Source organism: Rhea americana, unplaced genomic scaffold (genome assembly GCF_003343005.1).
Source record: "Rhea americana isolate MKP2758 unplaced genomic scaffold, rheAme1 scaffold_285, whole genome shotgun sequence".
NCBI classification, from domain to species: domain Eukaryota; kingdom Metazoa; phylum Chordata; class Aves; order Rheiformes; family Rheidae; genus Rhea; species Rhea americana.
The window spans coordinates 822860-828517 of NW_028186407.1; positions in this window are offsets into that span (position 1 = coordinate 822860).

Sequence of the window (5658 nt, forward strand, 5' to 3'; positions counted from 1 at the left end):
TAGTCTATTCTGCTTTTTTAAAAAAATCATTTTTGACAGTGTTCAAACTTAGATAGAGGTTTCCATATGGCTGAGTATACAAAATGTATTAACTTTCCCTATTATTTTCAGCTATGTACCACACTGTTTTGAATTTCTAATCTCAGGATAATACAAATATACTAAATATTTTTTTTCTTAGCTGAGACAATAGTTTATATTTGAATATTGTGCAGAAATGAATATTTGAGGAAGTTAAASTTTTAAGTCAAATTTTTTGCCTGAATCCACTGAAGAATTCTGCTTACAATAGAGTTCAAAGAATAAAAAWGCTACTGTCCTAATCATTACAGATGATTCTATTGAAAAATTATGGCTAATTTGGTTGGACAGGTTATAAAGAGATCAAGTAATTTGTTGGAGGGCTTATTTATATCAAACAATTTGCCCACATTTTAATGATGCTATTTAATCACTACTTATAACCTGCCTTAAACTAGGAGATTATGAGTCTCAGGAGATTTATCTGTTCTCTGTTGATTAAACTTTTCCTGTAGTTCTAGATGGCTTAATGTGCCCCTGTAACTGTCATATAAACCTATTCTCCTCCCCCCCCTCCCCTTTTTTTTTGCATGGCACAGTACTCCCTTCTTGCTGTCAATGGTAGGAAATGGTAGGAAAACATTGAAACTGGTTCTTAATTTAGTGTTTTCCCCTGTTGCTAAGCCAGAAAACTATCTTCAAAAGAAGACAGATCAGTGACTGGACATGTTTATGCAAATTGCAGATATCCCTAATGCAAGTTTTTCTGTCATTCTCTTACATGAGTCACTGTTGTAAATGTGTGGCATAATTGTAGAGGAGAAATAATGTATCCAAGAAAAAAAGAAATTAAAGGCAGCTTTTTTTTTTTTTTTTTTTTTTTTTTTTTTGGATAAGTCTGTATTATGATCCCCCTGTAATGTTGTGGGCACTGTTTTCCCAACTGCATTTTTTTTTAAAGCTTCTGCCTTTCAGTGAACTTCAGGTTCAGGCTGTGTAGTGCTTTGTTACAGTCTCCCCGTCACAAGTGTACTAAGTTGAGAGAAGGGAGGGGACCTCTCCTTCTAGTAAACAACATGTGGCATTTCGGTTGCCTGCAGACATTGAAGGTAAAAGAAATGACACTGATGGCTTTAGCAGGCAGCGGGGTACATCCGTCCTGGCCTTGCCCCTCTATTCAAGGACTCTGCTGGATTGCTGCTACTCTGAAGAGATAGCTGCTTCTATTTCTCAGCTTTCTTTCTCTCCAGGTACCCACACTAGCACTGTGTATGTCCTTCCCTTCACCATTTTCAGTTAAGGAACTGCAAGAACAGTGTTGTGATCTAGAGGTTTCACAGCGTTTCTGGGATATCTGAAGCAAATGCATATAGAAGGCTATTTTTCCTCCCATTGGGACTTAAATACATGATACGTGCCTGTGCTTATGCATGGCTGGAAGGTAATCCTCTCAGTAAGCATGGAAATTTGAACATAATCACAAGAAAAGTTCCTCCTTTTTCTTGCATCATGCATGGAYTATCACTGCATTTCTGAAGGCTTAAGATGACAGGCACTATCTCAGTGTTTCGGGAAGAGCTGACTCAGCTGCTTGCCTAAACAGAAATCAAGTGCAAATGCTGCACTGACTCTGTAAGTTAACACTATGCACAATCTTACAATTTTATGCCGTGAAAAAATGTGGTCATCTCAAGGTCAACACAAGCTTGTTGTGTTGCTTTTAGTAAGTTGTAGTTTACAGTGCTATTTGTAGGACAGCAAAAGCATGAAGTCTTAACATTTCAGACAGTTCCCACTGTGAAGAGCAGGACTAGGACATACTAAAAAACAGATCTCTGTAAGGCTCACATTTTTGTTGRTGCAGGAAAGAAACAAATCTCACCATTTGTTCTTGCAGACCAAAGCAAGCTAACTAAGCTAACCTTTCCACAGTGGTCTCTTCTGACATATTTTAGAAAATAGCTCAGAGCAGTCTGAGGGCTTATTTCAGTGCACCTTTTCAGGTGTATGCCAGTGGCCTGGGTAACATGGCCACTAGATCTAGGTCCTGTGGCAGGTAATGCTTTCACCTCACCCTGCTTCTGCTGCAGCTCTGGATTATTTCTTCAAAAGTACTGGAATAACTAGAATGGCATCTTTTGTAGTAGAGCTGTATCTTTTGTTTCATGCTGAAAATCTTTCTTTAAGATGTGGTACATGAAGATGTGGAATATTTATGATTAAGCTTACATGACTTACCTAAGTCCCATGAAACCTTGCTTAAATCCCACTAATCTCAATTACTGTTGTAGCTCTTAGTGCTTTTGGTTTTTTAGTTTGATTTAAAAATGAAGTGGTGGAAGGGAAAAGAGTATTAGGAGTCCCTAACTGGAAAAAAGTAAATTTATTACCAGCCATTCTGAAAAATGGGGAGTTTTATCATTAATTGTTAAAAATCACTGTGAGGATCAATAAAAGCTCTGTTSTCTTGTATCCAAAAGTTAATGCACTGCATCTGTTGAGTGTTTAAGGAATATGTTACCTTGACTAAAACTTGTTTTCTAGTGTATGTTTTTGAAATTCATCTAGCATAGCAGCTATCACAGAAGTTGTGTCCAGAAAAACCCTGAATCAGCATGCAAATTTATCATTCCACTGAAAAGCAGCGTGAGCTTTAGAGAACTGTTTGAAAAGCACTGTTATTCACTAAAACATAAGATGGGCAATCCAATAACTATATCTTAGTTATTGGATTGCTCATACTGCCCTATCTTTCCTGTAGTGATTTCTCATCATTAAAGGAAATACTCATTATTACTTCTTTTTATTCTGTTTTTTAACTGCCTGACTCTTAAATAGAACATATTCATCTGCTTGACTGATCTCTCTTCCTGGCATGTTTTGAAAATATTATATAAAATTTGAATCAATACATATGCTAGATGTGATTTTAAAACTGTATTCGTAGTTACTGTTTTGGACATGCCTGTCTAGATAGAAACAATTTGCTGCTGAATGATAAGAGGCTATCTAAAGATTAAAATGATTTAAGATCACTTAACAAAGGCTTCTAAATAAGGAAAGTGTCCATTTCAAGTATGAAATAATAAACTACAAGGAMAGGCAAGATGTATTTTTCACAATGATTATAGCTGTATTGATTTTTTWAAAAATTCTATCAATCTAGAAATAGCTATGCATTGAGAGCACTAATCTAGTGTTCCACACTGAAGTTGACTCTAATAGTGACCTGCATCTTAGTGTTTCACCAAAAAGAAAGCTATTGAAAAGCTCTAAGCATTTGCCTAAGTCTTCCTAATTTCTTGTTTATCTGAGTAATTTACTATTAGTTTGCACATATAGCAGGCAGCTTGAGAATAGCTATATCAGTGCCCATCTGCATGAATCTATGAAAGGAAAGAGGGCTGTATTTTGAATGTGCAGAGATATGAATCCCAAAGAATTATAAACATTAGACTTTTAATTAAGCCACAGAAGCCCCTCAAGTCTTAGGGTTGTAAGTGTATATCTTTGCTGAACTATCGTAGGAAAAAATGATCCTGGTTGTCTAGCAACTGTGTTGTACAGACAACCTCAGTAGAAAGTGTTCCGATTAGATATCATATTAAAAATACATATTTTGTGAGAGGACCATGAAAATTTCCAAGAACCYTTAGTCACCTGACAAATCCATTGTGTTTTATTATGAATTAAAATGGCAATGAGTCTACGAATGTTTCCTGGCTTACAACAGCTTAYAGTCTTGGGGAAAGCAGTGGGTTGGCTCTTAAGAACAATGCTAGGAGCATCCTGAGCAGGCACTSTTGGCTTGACTTGTGGAAGGACAGAGTGAGAATCCCAGTGCAGAAAGATGATCTTGTAAGATTTCTATTAGTCACCTATTCCAGAAAGCYAGATTGCAGCAGCCCAGCTCTATCAATTCATGAGCCCACTCTTGCGGCTGCACTTACTGATTGCCTGAGCTTCAGGCCAGTCCCTATCTCCTTGAGAAAGTGGCAGCCTACTGCTAAGTTGTCCCAAAGTTGCAGAGTGTTGTTTGGATCATGTTGAATTAGAGATGATTAGTTTAATATAATTCTTTTTCTTCATATGACAGTTTTCTTACCATACAAGCCCTTTCCCATCTAATACAGTTTAGGTGTCGTTTCTTTGAATATTCTCCTTTCACAACTTTGTTACATATAGTCCAATTAACAGTAAGCAAGTCTATTAGAGTCCTTTGGAGAGACCTTCTGTGAATAGCTTATCTCTCCAGAGGATTGCATTGCTTCTCCAATGCTGCATCAAGCTCCATCAATTTGTATCATAATTCTTCTAGACCCTAGTGGAGATTCCGTTGTCCATGAYTTTAATATGCAAAGGTCAATATTTTGGTTAAAACCAATGTTCATGAGCTTAGTGGTCTTTTTTCTGCTTCAGGAATATTTAACATGTTGTTCATGAGTAGATAGGGGTGACCATACCAGTAATAGAGAAAAGCTCACTGTACTAGTTGCTGTCCAGAATACAAAAACTCTCTTCATATAACTGTAGCAAAGATAATATGGTAGCATATTTCTCTGCATTATATTCTGTTCTATATGCTAGGTAGCAGCCTATAGCTCCTACAAGCATTCATGAATCTGCAGGGATGTGATGAGGAAGGCTAAGGCCCATTTGGAATTAAATCTGGCAAGGGGTGTAAGGTAACAAGAAGGGCTTCTGATACAGTGGTAGCAAGAGGAAGACTARGGAAAATGTGGGCTCGCTGCTGAATGGGGTAGGGGTGCTGGTGATGAGGGATACAGAGAAGGCAGAGTTAGTGAATGCCTTCTCTGCTTCAGTCTTCACTGCTAAGGGCAGCCCTCAAGAATCCCAGAGTCTAGATATGAGAGAGAAAGTCTGGAAGAAGAATACTTTCTTTTGGTTGAGGAGGATTGGTTTAGAGTTTAGGCAAACCTGACATCCACAAATCCATGGGCCCAGATGGGATGCACCCATGGGTACTAGAGAGCTGGCAGATGTTGTTGCTAGGCCACTCTCCGTCTTTGAAAGGTCGTGGAGAACAGGAGAGGTGCCTGAGGACTGGCAAAAAGCCAGTGTCACTCCAGTCTTCAAGAAGGGCAAGGAGGAGGACCCAGGCAACCATAGGCCAGTCAGCCTCACCACTATCCCTGGAAAGGTGATGGAACAGCTCATTCTGGATGTCATCTCCAAGCATATGGAGGAAAAAGTGGTTAGGAATAGTCAACACTGGGATTCACCAAGGGGAAATCCTGCTTAACCAATCTGAGAGCCTTCCCTGATGGAATGACTGGCTGAGCAGATGAGGGGAGAGCAGTGTCTGTTGTCTTCTTTAACTTCAGCAAGGCTTTTGACACTGTCTCCCATAACATCCTTCTAGGCAAGCTCAGGAAGTGTGGGCTGGATGAGTGGACAATGAGGTGGACTGAGAACTGGCTGAAAGGCAGAGCTCAGAAGGTTGTCACCAGTRGTGCAGAGTCTAGCTGGAAGCCTGTAACTAGTGGAGTTCACAGCTAGTGAGGGCWCAGTACTGAGTCCTGTCTTGTTCAACTTCTTCATCAGTGACCTGGACAAAGGGAAAGAGGGCCTCCTCAGCAAGCTTGCTGACAACACCAAGCTGGGAGGTGTGGCTGA